General features: G+C 41.2%; 2 long non-coding RNA genes across 2 annotated transcripts; one reads left to right on the top strand and one right to left on the bottom strand.

The window, feature by feature from the left end:
* Positions 1 to 2173: 2173 nt before the first annotated feature.
* LOC100721168 (uncharacterized) lies at positions 2174 to 3557 on the bottom strand. The gene is made up of 2 exons (XR_001202251.2): positions 3197 to 3557; positions 2174 to 2694 (listed from the first exon to the last, which is right to left on the bottom strand). It is a non-coding gene; the product is annotated as an uncharacterized LOC100721168 (long non-coding RNA).
* A 1699-nt stretch (positions 3558 to 5256) lies between these two features.
* Positions 5257 to 21061, top strand: LOC134473246 (uncharacterized). The gene is made up of 3 exons (XR_010043398.1): positions 5257 to 5394; positions 12631 to 12738; positions 20948 to 21061. It is a non-coding gene; the product is annotated as an uncharacterized LOC134473246 (long non-coding RNA).
* Positions 21062 to 21067: the final 6 nt, after the last annotated feature.

The raw sequence follows: 21067 nt of genomic DNA, 5'->3' as shown, positions 1-21067 counted from the left end.
CCTAGATTACCTTTCCCTCATCGCTTGATCGTTACTTCTGATCCTGCGCTGGTTGCTGTGTCTGTGTCTGGACAGGCTCACAGAACTGTGGAAAGGCCCCACTTCCAAAAGTGTGACAAGCTCTGTTCTTGTCATTGCACATTTATAGACTTGGGAGTAACTCTGACAGTCCCAGGTATCGTGTTATGGCAGTCCATGTAGACTCAGTCAACAGGTGACTACTTCTCAGTGACCCAACTACTCCGTACTCCTACCAGATCTGAGCATACAGCCAAAATGATCATCTGTCTCTTCTCCATTGGCCATTCATCTACTCTAGCTTCCCTCTATGGTAAATTTTCTCTTCAGTTTAGGAGCCAGTATTCACTAACCCTAACACTACCCCCCACCAAAACAAGGAAGTCACCAATGCTTGAAATGAGTCCTTCAAATAATAGTAAATAGATGAGTATCATGGCACATACTTGTAATCCTAGAACTGTGGTTGAGGCAGGAGGATTATAAGTGCAAGGCCACCTTAGGCTACATAGAGAAACACTGTTTCAATCAGACAAACAACAGAGACAAACAACAGACAATTAGCTGGGCATAGAGGCACAGGCCTGTAATTTTGACACTTGGGCTTCCCATTTGCCAATCCATCAGTGTTTGCTCACTGAATGTTTTCTCTAATTGTGAATGGAAAGGCTATTTCCAATCCCCATTCATGGCATTAATTTTTAAAAAAATTAATAAAAGACTAGGAATATTTAGGAATTTTTGTTCATACATCAGAACAGGAGAGACTGCAGCAGAAGTATTGAGGGTTTGAGGCAAATTTAAGCCAGATTGTGTCTCAGACTTTTAAATAAATAAATGAATAAATAAACAAATAAATACAACCAGTGACATAGCTCAGCATTTCCTGGTTTAATTTCCAGCATCACAGCCCCCCAAAGAAAAAATAAAAAAAGAAACTACCATTCTTCTGTGTGTGTGTGACTCTCTCTGTTCTGTCTCTCTAGTTCTCTCTCTGTCTGTCTCTGTCTCTGTCTCTGTCTCTGTCTCTCTCTCTCTCTCTCTCTCTCATCACCTCCAAATAGAATGCACGCTGCCTCCAATGAAAACATATGAAATCATGAGCAGAGTCTGAAGGGATGCAGGACTCTTTATTTGCACTGACAGGACTCAGGGGCAAGCAGTGGCTGAGTTCTCAGGGAGATCGCAAAGGTGGCCTCGGGAGTGCAGGTGGCACAGGGGTGGGAAACCACTCCTTTTTCACCCACCTAAATTTAGGCAACACTCAGGGCCATCCCTGCTTATAAGGCTCTCAGAAAAGCAGAAATAATAATAACAAAGGCCCAGACAATCTCTGTAGCACCAGGTCAAAGCACAGGCACACTAGTCAGGGTCCTGACCTTCTGGAACACTTTCCCCATTCAAACCTCATTAAAAGTTCACAGACTTGGACTGCATCCTATGTATATAATGTATCAGAGTGACTTCTGGGACACACATGCAAGTTTTGTGCCTCGGCGATGACTCAGCACTCTGTCAATCATGCCTGTCAATCTTATCCAGAGACCAGGGAGAAGCCCCTGGGCTGGGGTGCACATCCTTTAAAATTCAAAACCGGATTTATCTGTGTGCTGTTCACTTTCCTGTCACCCTGACACCACCTTTCTGTTCACCCCATCTGAGCACCTCTTCCTGTCGTCTCCAGTAAATGTACCTGCTTTTTCCCTTTACCAGTGGATATACACTTGAGATTCTTTGCTCCACACACACCACAGTCTGGAATCTATGTATTAGATGTACCACACAGCAATGTAGGAATTTAAGAACAAAAATGTTCTTGGAATACTGGCAGGAGATGACTTGAAGTATGATAAAAGCAAAGTCACACTCACTAGAATGCAGCAGGAAGTCATTTTTATTGCGTGAATGCAGTGCAATTATCTTGACAAAAGTGACAAAGTCCTAGAACATTTCCCCCCTTTCCATATTTGCCTTGCTCCAGAATAGACAGGCCTCCAAAGCAGAGAAGAATTATTCTTCTACCCATCCAACCTCAGGTCTGCTACAGCACCCTAGGCACTGTAATTCTCCCAACACCTCTCCTCTTTTTTTTGCAGGAACAAGAAAATCAAAAAAGAAGATGAAGAAGGAAAAAGAGCAGACCAAAAATGCAGAACAAACTATAATAGCAACTGCCTGTCAAGACAGAGGAAAACCGCTGGGAATTGTGGACAATAGCGTCAAAGTGAACAGGAACCAGAGGGTACTGACGTGGATCCTCCTGCTGAGGTGGCTCACAGGCCACAGTGAAGTTCTTGAGAGTGGAATCAGTCCTGTAGTAGCAGTTCGGGTACTGACCTTTAGTTAACTGGCAGACAGTCATCTTCACAGGATGTATACTCTGGTGGCAGTTGTTTTGGCCATTCCTGCAGAGCTGGTTGGGCAGTGTACACACATCAATCACATTCTGGAGAGAGTTATGCAGAAAGGTGTTTGTAGGCCTGCACTTATGATTCTTTTCTAATTCATTGACAGCAGTCATCGCCGGGTCACATGGGCGAGGGTCTGGCTGTACATGTTTATGCTGAAACATCTGAAATGGGGTGAGATCCTGAGACACAGCCCAAAAAGGGCACAGCAGCCCAAACAGGCACAGCAGCAACAGGAGAGGAAACCTCACAGCTCGCACCATCTTTTCTGTGTAGGGAAAGGGAAGATCATAGTAATAATAGAAGCAATAAGAGCAAAATTATTAATCATGCCTGCTCACATTCTTATTTTGCTTTTAAAGGTTTCATGCCTCTTTTAAAAGTCTGTCCCATGTAGCCTCACAGTTCCACTGCAAAGAATGGGAGGCGAGCAGCCCTCTCCCTTGACTGGTGTATCCCATCTCCCACTTTGGCCTCTACTCCTGTATCCAGTGACTCTAATGGTAGAAATCTGGGGCTTTTTGCATCTTCCCCTGAGATCTTGACCCTTCATCTATAACTGCCTCTTCTGAATCCCCATCACTGCCCTGTTCATCCCAGTCCTGAGGTTTCCCATCTTACTAGGTGTTTATGCTGGAGTTCCTGGTGAGCTCAGAGCAGTGCGTAGCTCACGTTCAGAGGATTCCGTTTGCTTTTTCTCTCCACACCCTACCTGAGATGCTGTGCTGGGCAGAAGATGTGTTCTGAGTATCAAGAAAAAAGAAACTTACCTCTCAACAGATTTGGACTTCCAAAGTACGGATGAGAATCTAGATCTTCAAACCTCCTCTATAACTTCATATCATTACCACTTTTGATAGAGGAAGAACTCTCATTTATATAACAAGATGACTCAAAAGATTATTCAAAAGTTTACTTCTGAGTAAGCAGGAAATTCAGCTGGTAGCTGGGGTGAGTCAGCTCCCTATCCAGAACCCGGGAGGCTGTGTTAAGATCATTGCTCCCAGAGCTCAAGGGCCCGCCCAGAGCCCCGCCACACTAGGCTGCACTCGTCTGGCCGGTTTCAGGCCTACCTAGGACATGCCCAGCCACCTTCTCCAGAACCAGGAACCCGGAAACTCAGCTGGTGGCTAGGGTGAGTCTGCTTCCCATTCAAAGCACTGGAGACTATGTTAAGATCATTGCTCCCAGAGCTCAAGGATCCGGCCAGAAAACAGCCACACTAGGCTGTGCTTGCCTGGTGTGATAGTGTTATAACTCAGGCCCCGGTATAAAATCCAAGGAAGCAAGAGACCGAAAATTTAGGTGGGAGCCAATTTGGAGACTGTGTCCCAGAGACTGAAGGAAGGACTTTAAAAGGAGGCTAGAGGAAAGCGCGGGGGGGGGGGGGGGGGACCTGCAGAGCCATCAAACTTGTTGACCCGAGTCTGGAAACTGTGTTGCTGTCCACTTAGCTCTGACAATCTCGGGAGTTCCTGGTGTTTCTCAAATTACTCCCATCCTACAGACTGACATCATCTCAGAGTGGCACATCTGCAGCAATATTTGGAGAAGAAAGTGGAGAGTTAATTATCCCAGGACAGCTCGTTTTCGCTAGTGGGTGTGAAGGGGTCAAGAGTTACAAGAAGCTGAAACTTAAGTTTTACAAAGATCTGATATCTAACTCATTTGATGCATACAGAACAAAAGGAAAGCACTGATTGGGGTTTGGGCCATAGTATTTCCCGGTAATTTCTTTGAAACTAAACAGTTCTTAAAATTGGGGCAGGCTCATTTTATGACAGATCATCACCGGGTTGGGAAGAGGTCACCAGAAACCCAAATTCTTTATGGCCTAGATAGATAGGTGAGGGGAGAGGGAGGCAATAAGGCACCATACAGAACAGAAAATGGCGGTTATGTGTCAAGGTCAGGTAAAGGGTTAAACTCATATGCAAATCTCTCTGCACACAAGCAAGTTACTTCAAACAAGTGTAAATTAATGGGCCATCCTAGTTTTCTTTAGCTCTTTAGCGGAGAATAGAGGCGCCTAACAGTGATTAACAACCCTTGTTAGCTTGTTTTAGCACAACTTCTGTAGTTTGTAGAGGGCAACAATGGTTAACATATCAATTAGGTGAGATTCTTGCAATTCTTTTCAGAGGAGAGTATTGCTCACTATATCAATTAGGTCATTTAACATATCAGTTAGGGAAAAAGGATAAAAAAAACACATTTAGTAAGCCACGTTGCAGGTTTGCTATAATACACATATAACGAAGCTATTTTCTTAGAGTACAACAATAGCTTGGACCCCAGAATAAAATCCAAGGGAGCAAGAAATTAAGAAATTTGGAGCAAAGCCTTTATTTTAGGCCAGGCCTGGCGATGCAGCTTCTGGTAGCCAATATGGAAGACTGCATGCCTAACAGCTAAAAGACTGGGTTTTTATCTTGTAAAACCGTGAACAGCTGCTCTCACAATGCAATGAGGGGAGTGGGTTTGTCGTGCACTATAGAACAGGAACATGGTGATTACATTTCTTGGGAAGAGCAAGGTTCAGGTAAGGGTTGGGCTAACAAGCAAGTTTAGATTAGGCAAACATCCTCTAGGGGGAAGGCACATCCTGCAAACAAGCAAGTTACCCTGCAGACAAGCAAGTTTAGATTAGGAAGCATCCTGTTCTGCTCTTAGAGTTACCTTTGATTTTTTCCTTGCCTCTGAAGAGACTTATGAGGGGTTTTTTTATATACAGGTATAGCACCTGGCAGATTTCAGGCCTACACCAGGACACATCCAGCAACCTTCTCTGGAACCAGGAAGCAATAAATTTAGCTGGCGGCTGGGGTGAGTCAGCTCCCTATCCAGAGCCCAGGAGACTGTGTTAAGAACTGATAGAAGGGGTCCTGTGAGTTGTTTATGTAATACTGATCTAATAAGGAAGTAAGTCATGTAATGAGCAGACATGGAAAGACCAGAGAACTTTTAGGTAAGTAGATCTGGGGGGTCTTCGTTGCCCAGTGAGGTGACTGATACCTATCTAGATTTTATTAGAGGATGTGTTAACATTTATCTCATCCCTTGGGGAATAGGAAGGCCTGGCCCTTCTTGTTGTTATCTTCAAGCCTGGCCTCTAACTGATGCATCTATAGCCACAGCTGTGATACATTTTTACCTCTTGTTCTGACTTTCTGGAAGGCCCAGACTTAGCTGTCTCTGATATTTTTACCTAATTTATCTCGCTGTTTTTGCTTGTTGCTGCCTTGAAATATTACCCTGGTGTATGCCACCCTGGCTTGGAACCAACTGATTACATACTTAAACTTCCATGAACTGTGAGCTAAATAAACCTTTCCTTCCTTAATTTTAGGTGTTGGGTATTTTGTCCCAACAATAAGAGAAAAGTAACCAAGACACCCTTGTTATAACCTAAGGCCCCCTAACTATCGTGCCATAAGGTCTGTTCTGTATAAGCCCACCTGCTGCTCCCCCTCCCCTTCTCCCTTCAAATCTAACTAGGTTAAGTTTTAACTTCCTAAAGGCCATAAAACAAAGGCCTGAGGTAATAGCTCCTGACAACCTGGGTCTTCCCTACCCGGTAGCCTGTCACAAATTGTGTTAATTGCATTAGATTGTATTAGATTGTACTATTCTTCACAAAAATAGCTTTGTTTGTATCATAGCAATACCTGTAATTTGGCCTTACTGTATATGTGTGTTTTCTTTTTCCCTCTGAGTAAAGGATTGATATGTTAATCAATGCTCTCCTCTGTAAAGAATTGTAAAATCTTACCTAATTGATATGTTAACCATTGTTGCCCTCTACAAATAGAACAGTCGTGTTTTTAAAGTAAGGTAACTAAGGTTGTTAATTGCTGTTAGACTTCTCTATTCTTTGCTAAGAAAAACAAGATTTCTTCTTATCTAAACTTGCTAGTATGCAGGGAGACTTGCAATTGCCGTTTCTGCTTTGTAGTGCGTCACACCCCCATCCCCCTCCTTACATTGTGTGACCAGCAGCTTTGTGGATTTACAAGATAAAAAGTCCTGACTTTTAGCTGTGAGGTGCGCAGTCTCCAAATTGGCTCCCGGAGACTCATCACCAGGCCTGGATTTTACCTAATAAAGCTTTTGCTTCCCAAATTTTAATTTCTTGCTTCCTTAGATTTTATACCTGGGTCCGAGTTACCACAACCTTCAATTAGCTTTAAGCAATACCAATGAGTCCAGTTGAGGCACCAATGAGAAGTAAAAAGTGACAAGTCTGTGTTGCCCACCTATACCTCCCTACTACTAATCGTGAGTTGGCTGAGAGATGCCTCCCTATCAGCTGGGAATGAGCTTCAAGAAAGAGGCAGTGAGGTCCCAGGGCAATAAAAGCTACACATCAGAGTTGAAGCAGCCAACACAAAACACAAGACACTTTCTCAAACTGTCATGAAGATTCCTCCAAATTTAGAGGCTACTTGGTGCCAAAATTTGGTACTCTTTCTATATTCCTCTCTCTGCATGTCACAGAGGTGTCTTTGTGCCTCCTCCCTGGTCCAGCTCACAGTAATCACTTACTTCCCACTATGCTCACAGTCACTCAGTCCTAAGCCATTCCCTTCTTCATGGGTTGTGGCCTTTGTTCTGGTTAGTCTTGGTTCTGGCAGGACTTAGGACACTCTTGGATCCCCACAACTGCAGATATGTCTTTGTCTATTTATTCTCACCATGGATTGCATTGAAAGTGGTAAATTGGAATTTACTTATGAAAGTTCCAATAGCTTTTTCCCTGGGATTACAATTTATAAACACCTCTGGACTATGATGAGGTCAGGACAGACTCCTTTAAGGGTCTACCAGGCTTGTCCAAAGGCAACATGGCATGAAATTTATTATGTCTGGTGCAGGCAGAAAGAAGGTAAACAGGACATCCTTGTGGTATGGAGAAAAAACAGAGCCTTTTCATAGGGTTTGGACAAAAAGAGTCAATGGGGGAGCTCAAGCAAAGTATCTGGTAAGGAAGTCAGGGACCTTAGGTAAGGAGACCTGGCCAAACATCTGTGGTAAAAATTCTCCAGTACCAAGCCATCTAAAGACACTTCCCACTGGTAAGCAGCTCAGGTTAGGAGGCAGAGGCTGGTCCTTCTGCCTCGTGCATTCCAGCAGCCGTCTGAGGACACTGCTCACAGGTAACTAGCTCTCAAGTTGTGAACAGCAGCCAACCCTGCTCCTGCACACACTCCAGCAGCCCTCTGGGCACTTCTGTCCCAGGTAACCAGCATGGGCTGGGAAAAATCACCAACTAGCTCTGTACCAGCACACCCAGTAGCCACCACTGGATACGTGTAGCCAGCACTGGCCATGAGAACCAAAGAGTCATGCTCCAGAGAAATTGTAGCCAACACAGGAAAGGCCTGGAACCCCACTGTCCACTTGTTTGGAAGAACTCAAGAAAATGTCAAGAAGAAGAAGAAGAAGAAGCAAAAGGCAGTCTGTGGCCTCCACCCAAGCACAGCAAGTCCAGCAAATGAGAACATGGAAGAGATCAAGGATTTTCTCATTTCCTGATCGACGCCCATAACCCCTTACTTTGTAAATCATGCTTGCTACAGAAAGTCTGGAAAGTTTTGAGTGACACACAGTTTTTGCAAACTCCAACTGCACTGTGTCAGTGGGCCCAGGATAAAATAAATCAGCGCTGCTTTTTAAAAACATGTCTTGCCCCATTTTTGGACAATATGTTGGGGGCTCTGGGGGGCTCATTTTTGGGCTACAAGACCAACAGCATGGTAGAGATGGGCCAGTGCAGTGTTGGCCATAACCATTAATGTAGATAGCCTCAATTCAACAATAAAAAGAAACACAGGCAGAGTGGGTCAGGAGACAGGATTCATCAATATGCTTTATTCAAGAAATATATTTAACTGTAAAGGAAATTCCTAGGCTAAAAGTCAAAGGAGAAAAAACAATGCTCTATGTGACAGGAAATCAGAATAAAAGTAGGGGCAGATTGTCCATCAACTGCAGAAGGGATAAGAAAGACATGGCATTTCCATACAATAGAAAGCTACTGAGCTATAAAGAATGATAACCCCCAAGGCTCTTGGAGGTAAATGGATACAACTTGAGATCATGCTCATGGGTGAAATGGTTCAGAGTTAAGTGGGTGATCACTTTAAAATTATACACTTAAAATTGTGTTATCTCCATAGTGTAAAAAGACGAAAGGAATTAGTGGGATACAAAATGCACAATAGAGGTTGTAAAGATGAAAAGAGATGTCTAGAGAGGGAAGGCAGTGGGCACTGTTAATTTACGTCCTGTTTTGAAACCCTACATTGTTTTCATTGTTCTGTTTAGCTTCATTTTATTCTGTTTTGGTTTGTTTGTTTGTTTGTTTTCATATTTGATGGCATGGACAGCTATTTCAAAAATAGCAAAATGTATTATAGTAGACATTATTGATTTCCAGTTATCTTATTTTGAAGTCCTGCATTGCTTTCTTTTCTTTTCTTTTTTTTTTTTTTTGTTTTTGTTTTTGTTTAAGGAGAAAAAGAAAAAAAAAACAGAAAAAGGGTACAAGTTATACAGAATTTCAGAAAAAATAAACAGTAGGAAACCACTAGTTAATAGATTATATATTGTTATCTTAGAAATAGTTGTTCAATTTACAAAATTAAAGCATGTAAAGTGAACTTTCAAACAGTGAGACTGGAAACAGTTTTGTTCAATGATCCAACAAAACTCAGTAATATGGTTATCTATCTTATACACTTAAATATATATGCAATTAGATTCTTTAGAGCACTTTCTTTTCCTTTCTTTTATACAATGACAATTACACATTTTGGGTTTTATTACTCCCACAGTTCTTATTACTTTTTATGAAGAGAGTAAAACCAAATGTGACATAACAGAACAGAGTCAGTCAAATCAAAAGGATGGACATAATAGATAATGTAAAAACAAAATACTAGGTGATCAACAATGGTTACCATACTGCCTCTTGCTATCTTAAAAAGAATGCCTATATCATCAGTTATAATAAAATTGAACAAAACAGTAAAGAATAACACCAAAACATTGGAGACATTACAGGACTTTAAAAGAAGATAATAGTCAACCGGAATGGGCATCATAATGAATCTTACTGTCTTCACAGTTTTGCCTATACTTTCGAACTTGGTACTATCAAGCAAAGCAAAACAGAGGAAAATCAGTCAAAGCAAGATGGTGAGGGCTATATAGGGTTTCAAATCAAGTTAATAAGAAATCAAAGTAGGTTACTATAATATATCCTGCTATTTTTTATTTTTTGTTAATTAAAAAGATAAAAATAAAAAAGTAAATAATTTTTAAAAAGGACATTTAGATAAAAGAGGGCATAACAACAAAACAGCACAGGTCAAAGCATAACCATGTAAACAAAATAGTGTTTCACCACAAGATATCCTGACATAAAAGTAGTTGCCATAGTGTCTCTTTCCTTGAAATCTTTGAGTATAACTTCGTATACTGTGGCACCAAACATATCAAGACAATGTAAAACCATTCAAGAGAATGACACTATTACAGGGTATTTAGAACCAACTATCAGAAAATGAACAATGGTTTCTGTATAATCTCCTTGTCTATAAAATTTTTGCTTATATTATCACATATAATAAAATCCAATAAGATACAACCTGTTAAGACCAATGGAAACAGAAGAATAAAAGCTTGATGGGACTTCAAAACAAGATGATACTAAATAAGCACTAGCTCTTATGATGTCTTATTTTCTCCAAAATAGCTGTTCCTACCATCTGATCTTCTCTGCTTCATTTCTGTTGAGCTCTTTTTCTGTCGTTTGTTGTCAGTTTGTCTTCTTCATTTCGCTTTCTGCTCCATTCATTGTAGCCTCTCTGCCACTGTTTCTGAAGTCTTAGTATTTTCCTTTTTTAGAATATCCTGCAGTATTCTCTGTAGAGTTAAGTTGGTGGTTGCAAATTCCCCTAGTTCCTCTTTATCTTGGGAGCACCTTGTTTTTCCATCAATTTCTAGGGAAAGTTGTGCAGGATCTATCAATCTTGGCTGGAGGTTGTTATCTTTCAAAGCTTGAATTATTTCCCCCCACGCTCTTTGTGATTTGATGGTTTGTGCCGAAAAGTCTGCTGTAATTCTGATAGGTGTTCCCTTGTAAGTGATCTGTTTCTTGTCTCTGACAGCTTTTAGTATTCTGTTATTATATTGGATTTCTGGAATTTTGATTATTATATGCCTGGGTGTAGCTCTGTTTGGGTTGTAGGTGGCTGGGGTTCTGTATGCCTCATACATCTGAGTATCTTTACCTCTTGCTAAATTAGGGAAATTCTCTTGGATTATTTCTGTGAATAGCTTTTGTAGTCCATTTGTTTGTGTTCCTACTTCTTCTTTTATGTTCTTAATTCTTAATTTATAGATCCTCTTATCATCTTCTAGCCTTTGTATTATTGCTGTTTGTTTTCTTGTTATTTTTAAGAAGTTTTTCATTTCATGCTCCCAAATTACAAATCTGCCTTCCAATTCAGGTAATCTATCCTTAGTTTCTTTCAAGCTGTTATGCCAGCTTTGGATAGAGTTTTTAGTTTCCTGGTAATCTCTTTGAACCTGCTTCACGTATTCTATGTTTTCTCTATTTTCTCCATCAAACAATTCTCCCCTTTTTTTCTGTTCTTCCATTTCACCATCTGTATTTTCTTGGGCAGTACTTAGCATTTCTCTAACTATTCTACTTATATCTTGCTTTATTTTGTTAAATACTTCATTTTTAAACTCATCTATGAGGCTCTGGAGATATCGCTTTATGTCTATTGGTGCCGTGTCTGATATTGCATGTTTTCTGTTTTCCTTTGTGTTTCCCTTTTCTGGATCTGTGTTCTCAGGATTGGGGACTGAGGACCCTCTCTTGTTGCTTCCTCTTCCCATACTTTTTATTCTTTCCATACAAGTGAATGTAGGAGGCCCAATTTTTTTCTCTTTTTCGGTTATGGTTTGTTTGAATTGCACCGACTAGGTGTTCCCGCCTACTATAGTGTACAAGGGAGACTTAGACCTAGGCAGCCTCTGCTGGGCCCTCCCCTCCAGGTCAAACTACCAAAGGCTTCACTGCTAGGGTGCACCTCCAGGCACTGGGACCTGATTTGGGCTGGTTTGGATCTTAGCGACATCACACAGGTCAGGCACTCCCCACCAATCCCGCTTGAGAGGGAAATATGCGACTAATGTCACTGCAGCGCCCTGTTCTGGCAAGTCTGCCGGGTCCCAGTATGTCCTTTGCTGGAGCCTCCTACTCTATGAAAGGGTCCCCGTCTGCTCACTCACTGCAAGTTGATGTAGGGCTCCCTACCAGTCCCGCTCTCAACTCTGTTTGCAGATTCCCACTTTCAGAGCTTTCACGTGTCTCTCTCCCTGCCAGCAGATTTGGATGCAGCAGCGGCAGCAGGAAATTCAAATCGCAGCTTCCAGTGGCATGGGTTCTAGCTTCCGCGCTGAGATTTTATCTGTTCCTGTTATAGCACCAGGATTGGATTTCCAGTTGGTTTCTCTTCGCTTAGTTCATTCCTGGGTCGGCAGGGTGTATCTCCCCTTGCTTAGGACTCCTCATACCACACCATTCCTGGATTTTAAGCAGGGTACCTCAGAGATCCTCCGTAGCTGCTGCTATCTATCTGCCATGTTCTTCTGGAAGCCTCTTTAGTTGTTTTCTTTTGATTGATTTTATTCTATTTTGTTTTGCTTAATTTTATTATGTCTGATGATATAAACAGCTACTTTGAAGACAACAAGATGCTTTATGCTAGCCACTGTTTTGTCTTGTTCTGAAGTTCTATATTGCTTTCATTGTTTTGCTTTGATTGGTTTTATGCTGTTCTGTTGTTGGATTTTATTATCCCTGATGGTAAGGGCAGTTATTTTGAAGATGGCAAGAAGCATCATGCTAGCCATTGTCGGTTTCCTTTTATCTTGTCTTTAAGTTTTGTATCACATTCATTGTTTTGTTTTGATTATCACTATTCTATAATATTTCTTTCAATTTTATTCCCTCCCCCCCCAAAAAAAAGTTCACTAGTACCTCAGTGGTCAAAGTCCTCAGGGCAAATGGTGTAAAAGTATAGATGTTTTGAGGTGTTCTGGTGTTTGGAGGATTCCGTGTTCTGTTCTATCTTTTCTTTTTCCTTTTTTTTTTTTTTTTTTTTTTTTGCCTTTTTTGTTACAGGGCACCACTATGCAGTTCAGGCTGGTCTTGAGCTCACTTTGTAACCCAGATTGGTCTCAAACTAACAATGATCCTCCTGCCTCAGCCTCCCAAGTGCTGGGATTACAGGTATGCACCACCACGCCTGACCTGTCTTATCTTTTCTTTATACCACCTTGCCTGGTTTTTGCCATGGGTAGCAGCATTGGTGCTGAACTGAGTTTTCTCTGAGGACAGTGGTCCTTCTGACAAATAGATTGGGTTCTGGGAAAGTCATGCCCAAATGAGCCTGACAGATTTAATGCTTTCTTCTTCATTAAAAGCTTCAAGTTTTTTAAACTGTATGATTTTAGTTTCTTAAAAGAAAAGGTGCATGTAGTATAATATCTGCTACATATTTGGTAATGTGCTGCATTCCAACAATAGATGTGGATGCTTCATTTATGTGTTTATTGGGCCAGATCCAGGGCTGCTCAGATTCAGGAGTTCACACTCCAGTGAATGAGAAAGTCAAGCAATGAACAATACATAATGAATATAAAGATGAAAACAGATGGCATTTGCAGTGTGATAGAAGGCACTGCAGAGGCTGTGGAGACTGTGACAGGCCACTTAGGCTCCTAAGCTCAGGTTCACTCAGGTCTGTTTGCTCATCAGTTACCAAGTGAAAGGAGACCATATGTTCTGGTGAAAAGGAAAAAAAGGATTTATTCAAAGTAGCCCTGAATAAATTATGCCTCATTTGTCTCAAGTCACCATCTCCTGGTTGCAAGGGGTCAAGGATCTTTTACAGTAAGGAACAAAAAAGGAGGTGAGTACAGAGAGACGATGCAGATCTCCACATTTGCTTTACTGATTTTAGCCACCTGAAAACTCATTGCCCCCATTGTTGTGGATTGGGAACTGGGCACTGGAATTCCTGGTGTCAGTATCTGCATATTCTATTCCTTCATTTGGTCTGGGAGGAGGTGGGAGTTGCTTGTAACCCAGCCATCAGGAAGCCACTTATCCTGAAAGGAAATAAAACTAACCTCTAAAGTTCCATTTTGTGGGGCTGGCAAGAATTATTAGAGGAACACAACCCCTCAGCTGAATTTTGAGGAATTAGAAGTAGGTGAAGGGAGAGATAAGAACCTAAAAAAGATAAAAATGTGTTTGAAAAGCCCATAAATATGAAGCAGGAAGACAAGTTTAGACTATTTGCCTTGAAATCTGTTCTTTCCTTTCCACTGGTCCTGCACCATCTCGCATTCTGCACCTTATTTTCATGGGTGGCTCACATAGAGCTTCCCACCTGCACTCCCTGCCTCCAACCTCTTCTCCTAAATATGCACTTGGCTTCCAAATCAGTCTTCTGTGAGAAGAGTTATGATAAGTACGTAACTTCTGTCCTATGCTTTTATGGTATTAAATATCCACAAGGAAAAAACGGTGTTTATTAGGGTTTACCTGCACTGAGGTTAATTACAGGATACAAAGTTAACACACAAAAGTCAATGCATTTATGGTTTGATTTGGCTTGATTAGAACCAAATCATTTTATTGGTTTAGTTTGGTTTTGAGACATAATTTCACTATGTTTCTGGGTAGCCTCGGCTGGTCCACAATTGGATGTCTTCCTGCCTCCACTTCTTGAGATTATAGACAATGGCACCATGCTCAGCTCAAAAGTCAATTGCTCTTTTACATACCAAAAATTTAAAATAGAAATTTAAAATAAAAAACAATGTGGTTTTCATTGCCATGAAGAGAAGTACAATATTTATGCATCAATCTAACAAAATATGTAAAGCTGCTGTGACTAAATGTTATAGGAGCCAGGGCAATGGCTGGATGAATGTTTTTATTAGAGATAGCTAAGTTAAGTAGAAATATTATAGGCAGTCAGACAGGGATGGGCCCTCAAGAGTCAATGAAGAGTACAAAAACGCATTGCACCTGTAGCTGGAGGTACATCTGCTGGGGGCCAGGCCTCAGGATAAAGCCAATGAGCAGGCCTACACCCCTCCTGAAGGATAAAATGAGTGGTAACACCTGTTCCAATAAAGTCTAGATGGACATCAGTCACCCTGGTGGGTAACCAAGATCCCCTAATCCATCCCTTCCTTTAAAAAAAGGTCTTTGTTCTTTCCATCTACACTTGCTAATCACATGCTTCCCCATTGGATCGATATTACCTATATTTCTAATCTTATTGGTTAATCATAGTTTTGTCCCACATTGTATCTACCTTGTAATTTTGCTCTTCAAAACTTATTTTGACTTCCATTGTCAACTCACTTTTGGTTCCTTTATTGTCTCTCAGGAGCTATCTCTCTCAATAAATATTTCCTAACCCTAACCTTCATAATTTCTAAGAAGTTATTCTTCAATTTTGTGGAACATTAACTCAGTGTACCTAACATCTCACAGATTGGGTGTTTCATTTATTACCCCTACATCATTTGGAGGTTTCAGCAAAATAATTGGAAGGAGATAAGTGTTTGCTCAGAAATTGTCATCCTTCTTTGTCAGTTGCTTATGCCTTGATATTTGTTTTGAAGACAGTAAAATAAAACAAAACAAGACAGGACAAAGCCAATCGAGACAATCAGTGAAACTGATACAGAACTTCAGAGCAGGATATTGAAATAACAGTAATAGGTACCATAGTATATCTTATCTTCACAATAGCTGTCCATTCAATCAGGTATAGCAAAATCAAACCAAAAACAGAACATTATAAAACTTATCGAAACAGAATATTGAATAGAGAAAAATAATCAGAACAAAGCAAAACAGTGAAGACAATATTGGCCTTCAAAAAGAAGATAGAAGGAAATCCCCATATTTGCTGTATTGCATAGGGTCATCCTCCCAAGAGATGCTCAGACCTCTGGCCCCAGGTCAGCATAATCAACCCAACAATACAAGCATTTAGTTGCTTTATGTGCCTTAGTTGCTGTCAACTCTGACTGCTCCACACCACCCAGTTGGGGGTGGAGGGTTGATTCTCAGCCCACGCCCGGTAGGTTCATGGGAGACACTGACTGGCATTCCCCACTGCTCGCTTGCACCTATTTTTGCCTATTTTGTTTTCAAAACAAAATAATAGGAGAATAACAATAGTTAATATATGGCATATTGTTATCTTCAAAGTAGTTACTGAGAGTACAAGATATGGGCATAAAAATTCTCTAAGTAGTATTCACACAAACGTTTCTTTTCAGTGAACTAAGAAAAAACTAGTTGTGTAATTATCTTGTACTTTTTTTTTCTTTCCCTTCCCTCCTTTCCTCCTTTTTTCACTCTAGTTCCTCTTTCCTTTTGAACAATTTCTTCCCATTTCACAATATCTATTCTACATTTTGATCCTTATTTACTCTTTCAGTTTCTTACACCAGTGAGACAATGTGATGTTTACACATGTGAGTCTGATTTATTTCACTTATAAGTTGGTCTCAAATAGCATCCATTTATCTATGTCTCAAGTTTACCCTTCTTTGTGTCTATCTCATGAGACTGTTTTCCCAATGTATTAAGGATGAGAAGTTGTTAAATACTTGGCTCAGCACCCAGTCCTTTGGTACTGGACTACAGTGATGTTTATGACTCTACACAGTCACAGGGGAGAAAAATTGATGACAACCCAGCTAAAATAGTACACCAAAAGCCTAAGGATGTGGTTTCCAAGGCAACCATAAGATAGTCTCTTCCACTATTATTCAGCCTGAGGTTCCCTCACCTTCTGCACCCTATGGGTGAAGTTTGCAAACCAACCTTAATTGAAGCACCCACTGGGCTATATACATCCCTATTTGATCTTGTTTGGACTCCTCAAAGACAGTATATACCCCTTAGAGGATGTGAGTGGAGAATTTGGCACTACTTGGGTCCATATGTGCTTTTCTCCCAGTGACCGCCAACAGATCAAATGAGATCTAGGAGATCTACAGGGTACTTACTCAGGCCTATACAGTAAACTGGAAAGATGGAATGTTCCTCTTAAATCAAACACTGATTTCTATTGAGAGACAAGCAGCACTACAAGCGGCTATTACATTTGGAGATGAATACCACATTGTTAATTTTAGAAGACTAGAAAACAAGCAGCCAGGGGAACAGCTGGTTCCTACCAGAGACCAAGTAGTTCCCACACAAGATCCCTACTAGCCTGCCAATGAGACAGGAAGCTGGAATAGGAGACATCTTCAGGTATGTATTCTTAAAAATGTCCAAAATAGAGAACCCCTCTGCCTTCTTAGATCATTTATAAGGCACATTGATAAAAAATAAATCCCTCGCTCCTTTGGCGGAAGAACACATTATTCTTAAAGACAAGTTTATTGCCCAGTCCATCTCAAATACTAGGAAAAAAACTACAAAAGATGGCTTTTGCTTGAGATACCTCCCTGATACTTTAGTGAGAATTACCACCTCAGTATTTTATAATCAACACCAGGAGGAGGCCAAAGGGAAAAAACAAAGACACCAAAAGAAAGTGGCTGCCTTTGCTGAAACCTTAGAAGAAACAGAGTCTAAGTCTGATTCTCGGGGCTCCAAGAAGAGCTCAGTGACTTAACCCACCTGCGGTCTCAGTGGAAAGCCAGGCCATCTTAGAAGGAACTGTGATAAAAACCATCACAGCGGGGCTGGGGATTTAGCTCAGCGGCATAAGCGCCTGCCTTGCAAGCAGGCAGTCGTGAGTTCAATTCCCGGTACCGGTTTAAAAAAAAAAAACCATCACAGCAAGAGGGCCCGAGGGCTGTGCCCTGACTGCAGAGGCAACCACTGTACTTTAGACTTCACCATGAGCTGGAGCCCAGGTAGTCATGACTGTGGAGGGAAGACAAAGTAGACTATTGCTGGACACTGGCCATCTCTGTCCTTCTCAACCCTCTCTTCCATCTAGCCATCATACCTCAGTGAAAGGAGTCATGGAGCAGAGGTTACTCACAATTTCTTGCAACCCTTAGATTGCAACTGGGATGACTTCCCCTTTCCCCATTTCCTTTTTAATTATGCCTGAAGGTCCAGTTCCCTTCCCAGAGAAAACTTATCTTGCCTGCATACTGTAATTTACCTGAGTCCAGGTCAGGTACACTGCCTCCCCCTCATGGAGAGAGAAATAAATCCTCAAGTATAAGCAACTAAAAGTAGTACAGAGAGCAATAGGGGCTGCCCTAGCGCAAACACATCTCAAAGATCCCACTGTTCTTCCTCACTGGAGGTAATACCTGCTTAAGGTCTAACTTTAAAGGAACTATTGCCTATAATTGACAACTTAAGTGCAACAGGTTTACTTTCACGTTGTGACAGCCCTTGCCACACTCCAATCTTGGAATTTCAAAAACCCAGTGAAGAGTAAAAGCCAGCACAGGTCCTTAAATTGGTAAATGAGGCAGTAATGCCAATCTACCTACCCCATATGCTCTCATTTTCCAGATCTTGAAAGACACCTGTTGGTTTCCAATGTTAGGTTTATTTATGTATTTATTTATTTTTGTCTTTTTGGACACGGGTTCACTATGCAGCCCAGGCTAGCCTCCAAATCACAGTAATTCTCCTTCTTCAGCCTCCCACGTGCTGGGATTACAGGTGTGCACCACTGCACCAGCCTCCAGTGTAAGATTTAAAAGATGACTTCTTTTGTATTCCTTTACATACACATTCTCAGTTTCTTCAGAAAACCGCATGACCAGGCCTCTCAACTAATTCAGACTGTGCTTCCTGAAGGGTTCAGAGATAATCCTCATCTTTTTGGACAAGTACTGTCCCATGGTTTGTCATGTTCTGAATTTTCCCAAGTCACAGCACTACAATATGTAGATGATATACTATTATGTGCCCCATAAGAAAAGTTCTCTAGCCAAGGTCACCATGCTGTGCTGAATCTTCTGCAGAGAGAGGTAATAAGGTTTCTAGGTCTAAGGCATACCTTTTCAGCCTTGCAGTAAAATACTTGGGATTTATATCTAAGGGAATCTTAAGGCTGGGGGAAGAGAGAATGAAACCAATATTTTCTTTCCCACAGCCCAGGTCCCTAAAACAGCTAAGGGGATTCCTAGGAATTACAAGCTTTTATCACTTTTGGGTAACAAGGTATGGTAAGAACACACAACTTCTCTACCAGCTTATAAAGAAAGCCCAAAAGGTAGATAAACATATTTTAACCTGAGAACATAAATGCAAAACTGCATTCTAGAAGCTTAAACAAGCACCTCAAAATGCCCCCAGCACTGTACCTACTGTCAGGAAACTGTTTCAATCTTTATGTTGATGAAATATAGGGCATGGTTTTGGGAGTGCTTACCCAGGATCAAGGACCTGCTCAACATCCTATAAGACACCCAAGTCATGACTTGGACATTGTAGCAATGGGATGGCCTGTGTGCCTTACAGCTCTTACTGCTATCACTCTCCTGGTACCCAAGTCATCCAAACTGACCTTAGGCAAAGATCTCACTGCATATACACCTCACAATAAGGCAGGACTTCTTTCTTCCAAACAAAGACTATGGCTATTAGTCAACTGACTCCTGAAATACCAGGACTTACTTCTAAAAGACCCAGTCATTCAAGTAGAGACATGTTCTTTCTTAAACCTTGTCATCTTTCTACCAGGAAAGGGGGGCATTGAGGTTGAAAGACATGACTATGGATAGATAATTCTCCATATGTACACAGCCGGAGATGACTTGTTAGACACACCCCGTTACTAGTCCTGATTTGATGCTTTTCTGTGATGGCAGTTCCTTGATGGAAAATAGCACAAGAACAGCAGGTATGCAGTAGTGACTCTACATCAGACCTTTGAAAGTTCCTCACTTGCCCCTGGGACTAGAGTCCAGCTAGCAGAACTCACAGCTCTGACAAGGGTTTCGCAACTGATTTGCATATTACAAGGAAGGAGTGTTAAAAATATCAACAAAAAAATCTGTAAACTTACACTATCTACAACATCAGTGATCTAGAAGTACATCTGGTTGGTGTGATCTCTGGCCCTTCCCTAGGATTAGAGGATATCATTTAGTACATCAAGGCTGAGGCTAACTATACTCAGTGGGCCTTAAATGATATCTTGACTGCTCTCTCTCCCCTAAATTAAGGAATAAAATTAATGAGTCAAGTTGTCCTCCCAAATTGAATGGCATTAGACATCCTAACACCTGCACAAGGCAGCACTTGTACAATTGTAAAAGCTGAGTGTTGTGAGTGTATTTCTGACACTTCTGCTATTAAAGATATTAGATAGCTTAGTGCCATGTTGAATTCTGAAATTCCCTGGACATTTTCCTTACCTTCTTTGTGGGAGGCTATTATTGGTTTTTCTTGGTGGAAATATTGTTGGTAGTATTCATAATAGTCTTGTTCATCTTATTATTTGGCTGATACAATTTAACTGTTTCTGTGGCCTTGTCTCCTCCATATGTAAAGCTCCATGACTATGGACCAGGGTTACAGCTCAGTGGCACAGTGCCTGCCTGGCTGAGGTTCCTCTCCCCTGTTGATAACATCGTGAGGCTGAGGTGCCTAAGTAATTCCTGATTAAAGCTTCTACCAGGCTATATTTTTATCTAACCTAAGTAAAGCCCAACAAGGGCTATATCCTTTGCAGGAAGCTGGGAGTGAGGCCCCACCTGTACATGTGGCATCTCCCCCTAGTGAGCTCAAACAAATGAAATTTTTGAAAACATTTGCAGATGGTCCTGATAAATACATTGAATCTTGAGAGAGCTCACCCAAACATGAATTGATCTGGAAAGACATAATGTTGCTTTTAAATTAGATCCTGATCCATAGTAGAACAAAAATAGCAGCATTATAGGCTGCTGTAGCCTTTGGGTAAGAGCTACCTCAGGTCCATTACAGAGGACCAGAGGATTTACCACCAAGAGAGCAATAAATGCCTAATGGAGCTTGGGTAGTTCTGGTACAGGAACCCAAACGGCATAATTCTGCAGTTAGAGACTGCATCAGGAAGTATTTCCAGGCCTGCATTTTCAGTGCATGTTGGGCAAAGTACAGACATCGGTCACACTTTGGAGAGATTCATGCTGAAACTAAGAGAGAACATATCTTAAATTTTTAAAAAAATTGATAAAGAGTTGGAGACACATTGGGAATAGTCATCCATCCCTGTAGCGCCTATACTCAGGTGGTTGGGGCAGGAGGCTTGAGTTTGAGGCCAATTTAGCCTGATCCTGTCTCAAAATTTAAAAATTAAAAGGAGTAATGAAATAGTTCAGCACTTTTTATGTTTACTTCACAGCATCCCACCCCTCACAAAGAAAGATAAAAGAATCTCTCTCTCTCTCTCTCTCTCTCTCTCTCTCTCTCTCTCTCTCTCTCTCATCAGCATCACCTCCAAATAAGTACAGACAATGGGTTTAAGTAAAAATTACAAAATCACCAGCAGAGTTTGAAGGGATGAAGGATCGCCTTGGTTGGAATCCTAGAGATACAGAGGTAAGAGAAG

This window comes from Cavia porcellus, unplaced genomic scaffold (assembly GCF_034190915.1).
Source record: "Cavia porcellus strain 051 isolate PalLab524CR breed Dunkin Hartley unplaced genomic scaffold, mCavPor4.1 scaffold_26, whole genome shotgun sequence".
Lineage (NCBI taxonomy): Eukaryota > Metazoa > Chordata > Mammalia > Rodentia > Caviidae > Cavia > Cavia porcellus.
This window is presented reverse-complemented; position numbering and strand designations above follow the sequence as displayed.